At 48.7% G+C, this 17,050-nt stretch overlaps 1 protein-coding gene and 1 pseudogene across 15 annotated transcripts in view; one reads left to right on the top strand and one right to left on the bottom strand.

The window, feature by feature from the left end:
* NRXN1 (neurexin 1) overlaps nt 1-17,050 on the top strand; it is a 1,133,747-nt gene that overhangs the window by 968,561 nt on the left and 148,136 nt on the right. The gene's annotated exons all lie outside the window — the stretch shown is intronic.
* Nucleotides 15,395-15,510, bottom strand: LOC136638164 (5S ribosomal RNA; annotated as a pseudogene).

The following is a 17,050-nucleotide window of genomic DNA, read 5'->3' as shown; positions in this document are numbered from 1 at the left end:
CCTCTATTACTGTTTAAGGCCTCTATTAAGGCCTCTATTCCTTGCTAGATGGCTGCCACATTTTTGAACAGGAGCATAGCTAAGGCATCTGCTACCCAGGGTCAAAGAAGACTTTGTAGCATCCTCCATGACGAAATCAAATTTAGGGTGCAATCCTAATCCCTTATGCCAGTGCTTTCCAGCACTGGCATAGTGCTGCCAGTGGGGCATGTGCTTCATCAGGTGTCATCAGGTGTCATGTGCTTCATCAGGTGTCATCAGGTGTCATGTGCTTCAGTTGGGTGTCACTCAGGGAGGCCTCCTCAAAGTAAGGGAATGTTTGTTCCCTTACCTCATAAGAACAAAAGAACATAAGAACAGCCCCACTGGATCAGGCCATAGGCCCATCTAGTCCAGCTTCCTGTATCTCACAGCGGCCCACCAAATGCCCCAGGGAGCATACCAGATAACAAGAGACCTCATCCTGGTGCCCTCCCCTACATCTGGCATTCTGACTTAACCCATTCCTAAAATCAGGAGGTTGCGCATACACATCATGGCTTGTACCCCATAATGGATTTTTCCTCCAGAAACTCGTCCAATCCCCTTTTAAAGGCGTCTAGGCTAGACGCCAGCACCACATCCTGTGGCAAGGAGTTCCACAGACCGACCACGCGCTGAGTAAAGAAATATTTTCTTTTGTCTGTCCTAACCCGCCCAACACTCAATTTTAGTGGATGTCCCCTGGTTCTGGTATTATGTGAGAGTGTAAAGAGCATCTCCCTATCCACTCTGTCCATCCCCTGCATAATTTTGTATGTCTCAATCATGTCCCCCCTCAAGCGTCTCTTTTCTAGGCTGAAGAGGCCCAAACGCCGTAGCCTTTCCTCATAAGGAAGGTGCCCCAGCCCCGTAATCATCTTAGTTGCTCTCTTTTGCACCTTTTCCATTTCCACTATGTCTTTTTTGAGATGCGGCGACCAGAACTGGACACAATACTCCAGGTGTGGCCTTACCATAGATTTGTACAACGGCATTATAATACTAACCGTTTTGTTCTCAATACCCTTCCTAATGATCCCAAGCATTCTCTTCATTAGGGCAAGACTTCCATTTACGGAAGGAAGCTTCCTTGCCCTTCACAGCCTCTCTAACTTGGCTGGTTAGCCATGCGGGCACCCTCCTGGATTTAGTGGAACCCTTCTTTCTTTGCGGTATACACCTCTGCTGGGCCTCTATTACTGTTTAAGGCCTCTATTAAGGCCTCTATTCCTTGCTAGATGGCTGCCACATTTTTGAACAGGAGCATAGCTAAGGCATCTGCTACCCAGGGTCAAAGAAGACTTTGTAGCATCCTCCATGACGAAATCAAATTTAGGGTGCAATCCTAATCCCTTATGCCAGTGCTTTCCAGCACTGGCATAGTGCTGCCAGTGGGGCATGTGCTTCATCAGGTGTCATCAGGTGTCATGTGCTTCAGTTGGGTGTCACTCAGGGAGGCCTCCTCAAAGTAAGGGAATGTTTGTTCCCTTACCTCATAAGAACAAAAGAACATAAGAACAGCCCCACTGGATCAGGCCATAGGCCCATCTAGTCCAGCTTCCTGTATCTCACAGCGGCCCACCAAATGCCCCAGGGAGCACACCAGATAACAAGAGACCTCATCCTGGTGCCCTCCCCTACATCTGGCATTCTGACTTAACCCATTCCTAAAATCAGGAGGTTGCGCATACACATCATGGCTTGTACCCCATAATGGATTTTTCCTCCAGAAACTCGTCCAATCCCCTTTTAAAGGCGTCTAGGCTAGACGCCAGCACCACATCCTGTGGCAAGGAGTTCCACAGACCGACCACGCGCTGAGTAAAGAAATATTTTCTTTTGTCTGTCCTAACCCGCCCAACACTCAATTTTAGTGGATGTCCCCTGGTTCTGGTATTATGTGAGAGTGTAAAGAGCATCTCCCTATCCACTCTGTCCATCCCCTGCATAATTTTGTATGTCTCAATCATGTCCCCCCTCAAGCGTCTCTTTTCTAGGCTGAAGAGGCCCAAACGCCGTAGCCTTTCCTCATAAGGAAGGTGCCCCAGCCCCGTAATCATCTTAGTCGCTCTCTTTTGCACCTTTTCCATTTCCACTATGTCTTTTTTGAGATGCGGCGACCAGAACTGGACACAATACTCCAGGTGTGGCCTTACCATAGATTTGTACAACGGCAGATTTGTGCAACCTCAGAGCTGCATTGCCCTTATGTCAGTGCTGGAAAGCACTGACATAAGGGGTTAGGATTGTGCCCTTAATTAATTAAGTAAATAAATTAAAACGTGTGCCTTGTATTGGTTAGAGACACTGTGCGAGGATGAAGAGGAATTGTTTTTCTCCCCCTGCTAAATAGAAGAGGAACACCATTTGAGTGCCTCTTTACCCAATTAGCAGGGCTAACGGTATTATGATACATGGAAATGAGAACTGACTTATATTAATACCGTATTGGTTCCCTGATGTATTATAATAACACCTAATTGGCTCTCAGAACAATCAATCTCATTGTTCAGTTTTGAGTTTTAAAAATCCATTTTTTGTTCCATAAGACAATTGTGTTTTTATTTTTATTTTTTTGTTATTTGGTTATAACTTTTGAAAGAACAGAAATATTTTGACATGATTTGTATCATTAGATTTTGCATTAAATTCTGCATTGAATGGTGTATAACACGAGGGTATTATTCAAAAATACCAAGGTTTTCACAATTTTGGCCACTAGTGTCAAGTTCATAAGAACATAAGAACAGCCCCACTGGATCAGGCCATAGGCCCATCTAGTCCAGCTTCCTGTATCTCACAGCGGCCCACCAAATGCCCCAGGGAGCACACCAGATAACAAGAGACCTCATCCTGGTGCCCTCCCTTGCATCTGGCTTTCTGACACAACCCATTTCTAAAATCAGGAGGTTGCGCATACGCATCATGGCTTTTACCCCGTAATGGATTTTTCCTCCAGAAACTTGTCCAATCCCCTTTTAAAGGCATCCAGGCTAGACGCCATCACCACATCCTGTGGCAAGGAGTTCCACAGACCAACCACACGCTGAGTAAAGAAATATTTTCTTTTGTCTGTTCTAACTCTCCCAACACTCAATTTTAGTGGATGTCCCCTGGTTCTGGTGTTAAGTTCAGGTTGTTGCCCCCCTAAAGCTTGTTGCCAGGTACAGTTGCTCCCCCCTTAGCTACACCACTGTTTGTGAATGTGGCTTTTAAAATATGTGAATTAGAAATCAATGTGACTTCAAGGGCCAGCCCACCCATGAGGTGCCCTGGTCATCTTAGGGTATGGATTCAGGGGTGGATATGCAGGAACCCACCTGCCACCAACCTTTGCCACCATGAGAGCACCTGCCATCTCCCCCCACCCCATGGAACAGGCTAGCTGCCCACCCACTGTTGCTACCTTGCGGTCAGGTCACAAGCCAATCTCACAAGAGTGTCTCCCCATCAGTGTATCAGGAAGTGAGCCCCTCCTCCTTATCCTTTCTCTTCTGTGCTGGATTTGAAAAGAAGGGAGGGAATGGAAAGGGAAATGGAGAGAAGAAAGAAAAGTGCAGGGAATCCCTTAAGCATCTGCCCAATGCTGGGGGATGATGACGACGGCACCAATTTCCATAGATTTTGGTCCTTGTTTCTTTGATTGTGACAGTCTCCACTGAAAACATAAAAGCTTGTTTTTATGTTTTCAATGGAGACTGTCACAATCCAAGAAACCCATTTTACCAAAAAAGTTCTAGATGGGGCAAAGCACTCCTCTAGGTGAGCAGTGTACCTACAAGCCCTTCTGTAGTTGCAGCCCTGCTCCAAAAGCTGTTCTGTGTACCTTTTCTGAGTGTCTGAATTAACTTCTAGTTTTGTGTTGATCTCCACACTTTTCATGTCGACATCAGTGCTTTCGCCCAGGCATCTGGCAGAGGGCACCCCACTTGTTTGAAAATATTTCTGGGTGATGGGTGGAAGGCTTCATTTTTTTAGCGTTGGTAAAAATATGGTCAGTAATCCAGCGTAGAGGCAGCTTTATTACAAAAGATAATTATAAACCCAAGGTTTTATGGCTTGTTCTTTATGATTCGCCTTGTTTGCTTATTTAGAATTTCCCCTGATGTAAAGTTGTACACAGCTCCCAATACATTGGACTTACAATTAACTTTGGTAATAAATCCTTTTCAATAACCGAAAGGTAGATTAAAAATCTGCCTCTACTACATTACTGACTGTACTGTGTATTTGATAGGTCCTACAACCTTCTTGTTCAACTACTTTGTTTTTTTTTTAGTTTTGTGAAATATATTGGCTTGTTTGATTTGACAGATTTTGATTTTTTGCTTTTTCTAACAACCTACGTTTTAACTACAATCTCTTGTCAAATACGCTGCTGTAATTCTTCAAAACTTCACACAGGGCCAACCCACTCAACCTAAAGCACCTGCCTGAGCAGCAAATTGGTGGCGACTAACCAGCTTTGTCAGCCTACTTGTCGCCTTCTCTTCTGGATTGGAAAAGGAAGAGGGGGATAGAGAGGAAGAGGAAGTGTGCTGACCACCACATTGCTCCATTGTTATGTGCCACATCATCAGGCCTTGGCCAGGCTCTGAACCAGTCCATTCAGTTGAGGAGTGGAAGCCCGGAGGCGGAATATGCAGACAAGAGCAGGGCCTGAGTAAGGTGCAAAAGTAGTGGGCCGGAGGCAGGAGGTTTGGTTCAGTATCAGAGCTGGCAGAGGGAGGCTGCACATCTACTGGTTTGGGTTGGAGGTGGAGGTTCTACATGTCTTGGTCCATCCTCATTGGATTAAGAGATCAGCTGACCACATCCAGCCACAGGTCAGCTGACAGTGTTTTGCTGGCACTGCAGCGTAGAGAGTGACTTTGCTCCTCAGCATCTCAACTCACCTGGCTTCTGGAAGGGCCAGGGCATAGCTGGCACATGTGGTAAGGCAGTGGAGACAGCTAAAAATCCCATTTTGTTGCACATATGCATGCACATGCACACAACCCCCCTGAAGCCTTACATGCATGCAATATATTGGGTGCAGAATGCAGGCCTCCCATTTTACCCCAGATAGTCCCCTGCAGCTGTGCCCTGCCCTGGTTTTGCTTTTTAGCTTTTGCCTCAGTGGGGCTTATGCAATGCCTGCTGGTGTTTCTTCTGCTCCCGAGTTCCACCGTAGGCCTGCTCTCTCTGTTGTCATGTTGGTGATGCATCTTGTTTCCATTAAGTCCTGCAGCAGCCCTGAGGTAGCTCTGCCACCCCAGTCTTTGAAAAGGCAGCATAAATTCACTGCTGACTTGAGCCTTTGAGCCAGACAATTTGCTATCTTGAATGTGAAAAAACCAGAATTAATTTCTGTGTAATGACATTGTGTTTTGAGATATCCTCAGGCCTCATGGCATAAAAAAAAATAAAATAAATGTTTTGGTCACATTTGTCTCTGGCTATATATTTTTGCCCGTGCTGTGCATTGTGACAGTACAATAGGACCTCATGTCTTCAGGACAAGAACTTCTATTTAGCTAACTAATTCAGAAAGAGTCACTATAATTCATACTGGAAATGGAAAAAGTGACACCCTTGTCTGCTCTCGATAAAAAATTTGAGAGGCACAACCTAAATAATTCAGGTAGCTGAGAAGATATTAATCTCTTTCGTCTACCTGGGAACATCATCTTTCTTTTAGTCCCCCTGCTGGGTCCTTTTCATTCTGAAGTGGCTGGAAAAAGTTGCTATGTTCCCAAATTCATTTTGAGGGCAGGGCTCCCTGAGCTGTAGAAAGTGAAAGCGGAGCAATTGCACCCCACTTCCGTTTTGCGATTGCAAACCAGAGGCGGGCTGTGATTGCTCCACTTTCACTTTCTGAAGGTCGGGGAGCCCTACAGAGCGTCGTGTAGGGCTCCCTGCACCCCCGGGAGGCTGCTGCAGGGACTGGTAAGTGCATGCCAGTCCTTGCACCCCCCCTTAGTGATGTGATCCTGGGGATTGTGTCGCTGCCTTCCCCCGCCCCGACCCCTTAAGGGGACAAAGTCCAGGGCCCTCAGGCTGGGGTGTTGCAATGCCCCAGTTTGAGAACCACTGCCATACACTGAAACTTAACCACCCGCTTGCTTTGGCCTCCTCATTTGCCTGTGACCCAACTGGACCTTAGCTTCATCTAGCCCAGGATTATTTACTGAGTCTGTTCTAAACACAGGTGCTCGCCTGGCGTTAGGGCACACCGGCGGTAAGCCGGTGTGCAGAGCTCAGGATTGGGCTCTAAGAGCCTATAACTGGAGTTTGAACCTGGGACATTCTCTGCCCCCCCCCCCAGCTATAATCATTACCCTTGGGACAAATGGTACCCCATCAGGGAACTGAACCCTTGTCTCTTGTATGACAGCTAGGAGTACTGCCTCCAAATGAAGAGGATAGTCTACCCTCTATTCCCCAGTCATATGGATTTACCCTGAGACCAGGACTTCTCTTGCTTGTCCCATTTCTGCACAGTCATGAGTAGCAAAGATAGAAAAATTAGGATCCAGATTCAAATCTACTTTTGAGTCATTAAAATCATGGGGTTGCAGACATTTTCCTGTATTCAGCCGTGGCCTGGCTTCTTCCTAGCATCACACTCTTGAATGGTAGGTGGACATCCCAGCAAGTTATATGCTGGTTCAGCTTTCGGTGTTCCCCTTTTCTGTGCTTCAGATGGGCTGCTCACCTTCCTTTTTATTTTTAAAGTGCCAAGTGTTCACCCACCCATGTGTGCTTACGGTGATCATCTTACTAACAAAACAGAAGATTTTTTTTTAAAGAAATTAAGAACTATTCTCGGAGTTACGGGGTGGGTGGAGTGTGACGTTACTCTGGGAGGTATGGGGTGGGAGGGAGTGTCCTGGTAACATTATGGGTACCAGCTAGTCAGTGCACTCTGCAGCTGCTTTCCTTGCAGACTCCTTTCATCCAGAGAGGGGCTTTGTAGACAAATGTTATGTCTAGACAAAACGCAGCAAGGGCGCTTTCAGATCAGCCCTGAAGCTCGGAAAATGTTATGCCTCTCTTCACCCTTACCTAATGGAACAAAGGCATTTGCAAATCTGCCTCTTATCTCACTGCCATCTCAGTGGCAGAAAAACAGATGAAAACAAGGCTTTGAAAATGAAGGTTTAACGAGACCATGTGCCCCATGGATGCCTTCATGCCTTGCCATCTCATTGCAAGCAGCACTCCATTGGCCCCACAGCTGTTCTTAGGTTTCAACCTAGGGTTTGAGCTGCATGCTTCGTTCTTTTCTAACAATCCATGTTTTGCATTTTTAGTAATAATTGGCTGTGCATATTTCACCCTGAGCCTCCTCTGAATATTGATTTGCATGTTGCAGTGTGCCTTCCTTTTGTGCTGTATTTCAGAGGGAGGCAAAGAAATGACTTTGCGCTTGCATTTCCAACAAGATGAATGGGAGGAATCACTGCCTGTTTACCTTTCCCTCTATTTATTTGTTGCCCGTTAACTTCTCTTGGAGTTTTGTCCTGGGATCAATAATAGGTTACCGATCATTCTGTGAATCCTGAATGTTTATTAATCCAAGGAACTCATTAATGTTGCATTGCTAACCTTGCACCATTTAGCTTAAAGGGCTGTCTGTGTCGGACTCAGCTGTTTGCTTAGTGCGTTATTGTCCTGAGCAGCGGACATTTTCAAAATAAAGCCGCTTTTATTTTGCTAATATTTAATGAGCTCAGCGCAGCCCATTTTAATAATACATCCATTTTGTGTGTGTTAATGAAGCCACCTGAAATTTGTAAAGCTGCGATGGCAGCAATATCCTCGCACAATTTCTTGTGTTTCAGTCTATTGTGAGAAAGGTCAAGTAGTTTCCTGAGAGAAAGTGGATTTGCAAATTGTGTCAGTGGAGCTGTTTTCTCTGAAAGATAATTCATTTCCCTCTTTAAAATCTGTTAAGTATAACAATTGAATTGCAGCTTGTGTCCTAAATAATGGGGTATATTCTTGTAAATGGTTTTTTGCCATCGAAAAGAAGTTGCACAATGATTTTTTGTCAACCTCTTTATAAAGCAAGGGGAGGAGTATGAGGGAGATTGAAGAAAAGGAATAAGGGGAGGATTTGGTGGAACTATGGAGAATCCCGATTACAAGCAGGGAGATCTGAGTTTGTATGGCCTGGCCTGAACACTAAAGCCCCTTCCCCTGTGAGAGGATTGGTGGAGGGCTGTTGCTGGGGGGAGCAGAGGTATTTTAAGGACACAGCAGCAGCCCCCCCTTCCTTCTTTGCTCCTGGACACCTAGCGGACCTGACCCCATCCAGCCACCTTGGACTCAGGACCAGTGCAACTTCTGAGGAGGCCTCCTGCTCTGGATCCCATGTGCAGCGTGTTTGATCTGTAAGGTGGGGATGGGGGTTTGGACAGACTCTGCCCAAGGAAAGGATCAGGTGCAGTCCAGGCACACTTTCCTGGGAATAAGCCCCGTGGAGTGCAGGGGGACTTGCTTTTCAGCAGACATGCTTGGAGTGTGCGCTTAGTCCCTGGCCAGGCACCTGGCCACGCGCTGCACAAGCTGCAGGACTGTTGCAGCTCCCTGCGCTTGGCTGGCAGGCAAGCCCGGGCTCCAGGAGGTGTCCCACTGAGTGGGATGGCCTCTGGATCCCTGTGGCGTTGTGAACATGGGGAGCCGTGCGACCCCCATGGGAGGCGGGCGCCAGCTCAGCGCCTCCACCGTCACCCACTTTCATGGGGGTAAGCCCCTTGGGCGATAATGGGGGATTGCTTCTGATGGGGCATGCAGAGGCTTGGAACATAGGGCTGTAGTCCTTGCCCCACTTGCCAGGGGTAAGCCCCGTGGGGGCTATAATGGGGCTTGCTTCTGAGTCCGCATGCTGAGGCTTGGAACATAGGGCTCAGATCCTTGCTCCAACTTCCAAGGAATAAGTCCCACCCAGTATAAGAGGTCTTGTTTCTGGGTAGACATAGCTGGACTTAAGGCTACAATCCTGTCCACACTTTCCTGGGTGTGTGTTCCATCGATTTTAATGGAACTTACTGATGAGTATACAGGCATAAGATGAGCTCCTGTGAGTGCAAACCAGCACAGATCCAGTAGCTCCTAAACGGGCACATGGGGATGCAAGGAACTGGGGCTTCCCATCTTGCACCGGCCTGTAGGAGGGCACTACCCCCAGCCCAATTCAGCCCCCCCCCGGGGTGCCCTAAAAGGGAGCACCTTACTGGCTTGTGCAGGTGGCTGTGGCTGCTGCCCCCCCCCCCCCCAAAGAAAAAGAACCTGGGCAAGTTAGACTGTGCGCCTGACAAGGAGCAGCCCGGGATCTGGTGGTCGAGATGGTAGAGAAACTCACAGTATCGTTCAGGGATGTTGCCCCCCCCCTTGGTTGGGGAGGGGAGGGAGTTGCAAGTATCAGGCAATTTGGCTAAAGGGATTGTGATTTACACCTCAGCCGTAATTTGGATGTGCCCTCTGGGGCCAGCCCGTCGGAATATGGGGACATAAGACACCATGCCTGTCAGGGCTATGGTGTAATGTACTCAGCAGGGCTATGCTTTTCTAGATTTAGGCTTTTGGCTACCTAGTAAAACCCCACCGGGGGTAGAGGATCCCACAGTGGGGCTCAAGGCATGGCTGGTTATGCCTCCCAAAGCGGCTTGGGGGAGCTGGAAAGGTAGCAGTCACCTGATAGCTAGTGGCAAGGTTTAGTAGTCCTAGGTGCTGGGGGATGTGCCATGGGTGCAGATCCCACGCACTTTTGAAGGCAGCTCGGCGGCAACTTCACTAGGGGCAATTGCTTATGAGCACATGCCTGCTGGCTCTGCAGCATAAAGTAGGCAGTCTCCGCACACCTAAGGGTGGAGTTGGCCCCAGTCTGGACCCTGAGGGTGAGCACGGGATAGCTGCAGAGGAGGCACTGCCTCCGCCAGCAGCCAGAAAGGGGAGCAGCACCAGTTAGATCCCCCCCCCCCATTTACTTCATTGGTTGAAGCCTTTGACCCGACCATTGGTCACCAATGAATCAATGTAGCAGAGTAGTTGCTAGTTTCTTGGCCTGGGCCAAAGGTGTTTTGTTAGTTTTGTAAGTTCCAAGTTGTAACCATCATTGGGACGCTGCAAGAGTCTGGGGAGAGCTTCACTTCTCTAGGCATTTTGAATGAACATGCAGACACTTTTGCCCAGCATGTCTCTTGAATAAATAAGGACAGGGCTGGGGCTCTTCCCCCTTTTAGGAAGAGCATCCTGGCAGCCAGCTCAGGGGCACGCCTGGACTCTGAGCGCAGTCCTCCAAGACCTTGGTTCAACATGAACCAGTATGCCACCTGAGCATGGGTGGCATAACCTTGCAGATCCAGCTGCCGGAATAAGACATGCAGGTTCAGCAAATTTGGCAGGTCAGCTCCCTTCCCCCTTCCCAAAGGAAGGTCCCCCCCCTTTTTTTTTCCTGTCTTGCATACCTTCACTACTAGTGCTAGATAATGAGGCCTTTCAGTTAGGTCCAGGAGCGGATGGCGGGATTACACTAGAGACTTGCAAAATATGAAAGATACTGGCGGGTTTTACTAGAGCCGCCTTTATAGTTGCTGAGGGGCACAAGCCAGCTACCCCCAGCATCAAGTGCCAGGATTAACATGGAATTTGCTTACGTTGCCCCTTGGCTAGTGAGGCTTCACTGGGCAGGCTAGTATCTGGGTATCTTTAAGGGGGCGCATTTCCCCCCCCCCCATGAGCTGCCTGCCAAATCCAGGTTTGTGTTCCCCCTAACAAGCATTGTGGCATGATGATTGCAGGTTGAGTCTTAACACAACATACTTGCGCCTGCAGATGGATGAGACTGACCAGAAGGGGCATGGACAATGGTGCGGTGGTGGCTCCCCTAACTGTCAATCTGCCCAGCTTACACCAGTCCAACCACCCACAACGATCTCCTCCCAGGCACCTGACCTCCTCCTTGTTAATACTTCATCAGTTTCAGAGGATATTTAGAGGCAAATGGGGAGCCCCTGGCCATCTTGGATTGTTTACAAGATGCAGTCTAGCTATGTGGGAGCCGCTTTGAGAGCTGCCTGGCCAGGCTTCAGCACCCAAGGAATTGAGCAGAGTGGATGGGGATGTGCTGGTGCATTTAATACTATGTTTTCCCTAGGCATCAGCATGGCATTTAGCAACTCACTAGTGGGCATGCTGCCCCTGCTCCTTGAGAGAGGAGATATGTTCAGTACCACCCTGCTTAACGTTTGCACCGCCCCCTATGCCTTTAAGGGAAGAGTGGTGTTCCATTACCAACCTGCTTAACAGGCATGCTACCCCTTCTCCTTAGGGGAGGATGGCGATCTGTTACCAGCCTGCCTAATGGGTGTGCTTACCCGACTCCTGTGTGGGCTTAACGTTTTGTTAAGCTCCTGGGTGCTTAACGTTTGCACCGCCCCCTATGCCTTTAAGGGAAGAGTGGTGTTCCATTACCAACCTGCTTAACAGGCATGCTACCCCTTCTCCTTAGGGGAGGATGGCGATCTGTTACCAGCCTGCCTAACGGGTGTGCTTACCCGACTCCTGTGGGGGCGGTGGTGTTCTGTCAACAACCTTCAGAGAAGGGGGGGGTGTTCTGGTGCAGACCCACTTAGTGGGCATAATGTCCCTAGGCCTTTGGAAGAAGGGAGGAGGTTTCTTTTAACAACCCATGTAGCCACTTCTCCTTAGAGAGGGGTGTTGTTTCGTTACCAGCCCACTTAATGGGTGCACTGTCCCGGCTCCTGGGGGAGGGGCACTGTTGGTTACAAACCCACTTATGGATTTGTGGCCCCTTCTTCTTCGAGAGGGGGGCGTTCTATTAGCAACCATTTAATGGGTGCTCTTCCCCTCCTCCTAGGAAAGGGGTGATGTCTAGTTTCCAGCCCGCTTGACAGGATTGTGGCCCTTCTCCTTGAGAGGGGGGATTTTTCTGTTAACAGCCCGCTTAATGGGTGCTCGGCTCCCACTGCTTTAAGGGCGATGTTATTACCAACCCACTTAACGGGTGTGCTACCCCTGCCCAGTGGGAGAGCAGTGACGATTTGTCAACACCCCGCCAGCAGGTATGCTGCCCCAGTTCCTTGAGAGAGAGGTGAGGTTACCAACCCGCTTAATGGATGAACGGCCCCTCCTCCAGCGGGGGAGAGCTGAGGTTATGTCAGCAATGTTGCTACCAGCCTGCTTAACAGGCAGTGTTACCAACTGCTTTAATGGGCGTGCTGTCCCTGCTCCAGTGGGAGAGGTGGGATGTGCTGTCAACAACCTGCTAACAGGTATGCAGCCCCTATTCCGTTGTAGAGAGGGGCAATTCCACCAACTCACTGAACAGGTGAGCGGTCCCTGCTCTGGTGAGGGAGGGGCGATGTTCTGATGACAACCTGCTTAGCCACCCCTAATCCTTTAAGAGCGGGGTGATGTTTTCCAACCTGCTTGACAGGCGGGTTGCCACTATGCCCAGTTGAGGCGCTGCAGAAGTACGTAGCACATTCAGGGGCGCGAGCAGGAGCTCTGTTCCACCACGTGGATGGCTCCCCACTGACTTTATTCCAGTTTAGGGTCGTCTTTTCGCGTGCCCTCATAGCCCTGGAGTTGCAGCCAAAGGAGTATAGCCTTCATTTCCTGCGTATCAAAGCGGCTTCTGCAGCCACGGTGTTGAGCCTGTCTGGGGGCGACATTCAGTGGATAGGATGTTGGCGTTCTGCAGCTTATAGGTGCTACGTTTGGATCTTTTAGAGGCAGACTCTTTCATTGGCACCCCCCCCTTTATGGGGGGGTGCTGCAAAGGGCAGGGGTTGTGGCAATAACTTCTCTTTCTCCATCTGCAAGATGCAGTGAGAAGCCAGTTCGTGAACTGTCTGCCGCCATTCCATGGTAGTTTGGGCCTGCAAGTGGGTGGCCACAAGGCAATTTGGAACGCAGCTTGGGCTCGGCCCCGCCATGCAAGTTGGCTGGCCGGCCAAGCGGGGGATGCGGTGGGGCCAGCTGCTGCCCGCAACAGCGGAGTAATTGAAGGAGAACTTGTCACCTGACGTATTGGTGATCCACCTGCGTGAAAATGATCTGTGTGGGATGTCCGGGCTGCCGCTCAGGCCCAGAGCAGGTAAGGAGCTCGCCACCCTTCAGGGTTGGCTGCCCGGCATCACGGTGGTCTGGTTGGACTTCCTACAGTGGCAGGTGTGGCATGGTGCCAGCCGCTGTGCTAAGGTGGAGAGGATGAAGAGGAAGGTTGCCAAAGAGATTGGCCAATTTGTGGCACGGACTAGTGGACGGGTCATTGTGCATCCAGCCATTGCCTTCTTGGTGCCTGCTCTCTACAGAGGAGATGGGGGCACTTGTCTGAGCAGGAGACGGACATCTTTCTGAGAGACCTGCAGGACGGCCTTAAGGTGCTTCTCCCCCTGTTTGAGAGTGGGGGGTCAAGCGCTAGGCTGACCCTCCTTGTGGCAGGTGGTGCAGTTGAGGCGTGCTTGGGACTTTGGAGTGCACTTTCAAACAGCATAGGCAGGGCAGAACCCAATAGCAGTCCTCAGTGACTCAGCGGCACGAGGATATTGACTGGAGGCCTGGCTGGTACCGCGGGTGTCCTCCTCAGAGGCTCGAGGCGGCACAGCCCGCAGTCCGGCTGCCTTCCCCTTATGGGATAGACCTGGATGAGCTGCGTCGCCCAAGAACGGGGTGCAGCTTGGAGTCAGGTGCAAATCCTGCCTGGGGGACATAGTTGGTTCTGGGGCCGCCCAGTGGTCCCGCCTCCGCACCACAAAGTGGTTTTCGCTGCCCCTGCAACTGCAGGTCTCAGCCTCCTTTCTGTATTAAAATGCTAATAAAGTGGCCCTTTCTCCCATGTCTTGTTTTGTCTCGAGTGTTCGTTGGACAGTGCCCAGACAAAAATCTGGTTTTGGCCTTAGGCAACTGTGGAGACCAGCATTTTCTGTGGCAACTGTGTATTCCCAGCATTTGGGACTGGAGGAATGGTGCCAAAATAATCTGTTAAAGAAAAGGTGAAGTGAGAGGTTGAAGGTTGTGTTAAAAGAAGGGAGTTGGCAACAGGCAAGTTGTCTATTGTGTGGATGTAGATATTGCAGGTATCAGAGACTCAGAAGAAATTCACTTGAGAGATGCGTCGGGCAGGTGAAAGCCTGGGATCACTAAGTGGCATAACTGCCCAGCAATTTCTGCATGTTTGTCTGCTCAAGAATGAAAAGTGAAGCTAGAACAGGTGTCAGCCCAATCATGTACACCAACTATCCTTAAGAATGAAGACAATCCATGCAGTGCTTTTTGACACACACACACTCCCTTGTGCTTAGGAAGTGCACTATCACCATCCTCCTAGATCTTAGGAAGTGCACTATCACTGTCTTCCTAGAGCCCAGGTCCACTGCTGCTCATCCTATCAATTTGTGAAATTTGCAGTCACAAAATGTGGTGATGACCCCTGTTCTGTGTGGGAAAGGGAAATTAGGCAAACTTGCCGAGTGTAGGTTTGTCGGTGGGCATTCATCATGAGGGTGTATGGAACCTCATGGCTTAGAGATGTTGCCAGATGACCAGGAAAATGCATCACCATCCCACTGCCCTCAATAGTAATCAATCTGCTTTGATGCCCCGTGCTAATTTTGCTTGCAGCAGTATGCTAACAGGTACTTGCAGTTTGCAAAAGATGCTGAGCAGAAACCGCAAGGCCAGCCACAAGCTGGTGCAAAAGGTAAAGACAAAGAGTAACAAGAAACTGCGTAGGTGTAAGATAGAGGCAACTTTTTCTATAAAGGTGTAATCAGAGCAGAACGTGTTGGGTTCTGTTGCTGATCTCTTGTGTGGAGGCAACTCCCCCCATTTGCAAATGTCCAAAATAAATGCTGACCCTTTTTTTCCTCTGAAGTTTGCGTGCCTTGAAGTTTGTGCCTCACTGGTGAAGGAGACGACAGAATGCAGTGGAATGCCACTTTCTGGGGAGCTAGAGCAGGGAAGTATGAACACCAAACTCTTCTGGCAGCATCTGGCTGGCCACTGTGGAAAGCAGGTGCTAGATTTGATAGCACTTTGTTTTGACCCAGCAGGGCTCTCACTTCATGTCATTTTGCAGCTCCTGCACCCCAGTTCCTGCTGCCAACAGTAGGAGGTCAAGACCAGCTCTCTTTTTCGCACCCATGTGCCAGGTGCAGAAGCAGAGAGAAAAATCAACGCTCATTTACTTATGGATTGCAGAGCAGCTGCCTACCTCACTGGAAGCCATAGGCCACCTATTGCTTTATTGAGCATGCCAGGGGTAAGGTGGGATGCAATATCAGGCTGCTTGAAGTAGCAATTTTATCTGCTGTTCTTTCATTGTGGTTGGCAACCTTCAGTCTCGAAAGAGTGTGGTTTAAGCCTACAGCACCCGGTATTCCCAGGCAGTCTCCCATCCAAGTACTAACCAGGCCTGGCCCTGCTTAGCTTCCGAGATCAGATGAGATCGGGCATGTGCAGAGTAACACTGAAAGAACTGGCTCTTTCTGTTCTTTTCAGCAGATAAAGCTGATTTTTCCCACCCCACCCACCTCAAGTGTCTGCAGATATTATATCACTGAGAGGTGGTCTGTTCATTGGGAAACAGAGGTGCTTCAGCACTCTTAAGATCTTTACTTCGCTGATCCTCTGCTTTTGTAATTTACAGTTTCGATTCTTCCACCTTGCCAAAAGCATTATTTAGAAAAAGAAAAAAAAATTGAGTGTACAAGTTTAAACCTTTCAGTTTGAAATGTATTACTCTTTTATAGTAAAATATCTGCGAGGCATAAAATACACAAATTGAAATGCCACTGTTAGACGTAGCTGAAAGTCGAAAGCTTTCTTTGGCCACCGGCTACTTCTTTTGCTGTGCATCTAACAGAGAACAGATTTTTATCTCTTAAATGCCATTTTCCATCAGTGTGGGGTCCCTTTGGCTCTGTTTCCTTTTAGCACTGTTATTATTTTGATTTGCACCGCGTTGCCCAGACAATGACCTTCCTTCTTTCTATTGGCTTCTATTGTGAGTAGCTGTGCTTCAGTTTCTGGGTTGGGAATGAGTGGAATCTCTGTACTAAATGGCATGCTGGCTTTGCGTAGCTTCTATCAAGCTCAGGAAGACTAGTGCCTCTGGGAGTGTTTTCAAATGGCAGTGTTGGTCATCTTACTCTGGGGCCAGTTGTGTGCAAGGTGGAAAAGAGACATGCAGAGCATATGAGTCATGATTCCTTAGAGAGCCCAAAAGAAAAAATTAATTTGAATCTTATGGCCCCACCCATTCACCTTAATTTGGCTGTCAGCTTATTCTCACCCACCAAATCTTCTATTGCATGTGAAACTGTTCCTCAAACTCGCCAAACTGGGATAAATGTTATGTTTATATTTCCTTCTTCATAAATTGCTGAACAGTACTAGACTGGTGAGAAACTGAAATTCAGATTAGAGTAACCAATTGTGCTTTAGCTAGCCAATGTTCATTTAAAGCTGTGGTCATCGAGCTCTTCTGACCCATATCCCAGCCACCATCCACGGCCATCTTCTGACTTTTCTCTCAAAATGACTAGATAGAAGGGAGTGGAGCGCTCCTACCTTTTTCATAGTTGCACAGAGAAGGGAATTTTACTAGCTGGAGCTTATCATGCAGGGAGGAAAAACTATGACTTCTGAATTCAGACTGGGCCACTATCCTGCACTGTACATAGGCTGTGAAATTGGGGAGGGTAGATTTCAGTGATGTTGAAGGTGAGGGCTCAATTTTTGACTGGTGTGCATCTTTCAGAGCTGTTCTGAGACACACTAGCTAGAGCAGTGATTTTCAACCTTTTTCATCTCATGGCACACTGACAAGGCACTAAAATTGTCAAGGCACACCATCAGGTTTCTGACAATTGATAAGGCACACCATGCTGCCAGTGGAGGGCTCACATCCCCCATTGGCCCTACTAATAAATGACCTTCCTTCAAATTCCTGTGGCACACCTGTGGACCACTCGCAGCACACTAATGTGCCATGGCATGGTGATTGAAAATGGCT

Source organism: Tiliqua scincoides, chromosome 1 (genome assembly GCF_035046505.1).
Source record: "Tiliqua scincoides isolate rTilSci1 chromosome 1, rTilSci1.hap2, whole genome shotgun sequence".
Taxonomy (NCBI): domain Eukaryota; kingdom Metazoa; phylum Chordata; class Lepidosauria; order Squamata; family Scincidae; genus Tiliqua; species Tiliqua scincoides.
The sequence above is the reverse complement of the archived record's forward strand: the minus strand, read 5'-3'. Positions and strand labels throughout refer to the sequence as shown.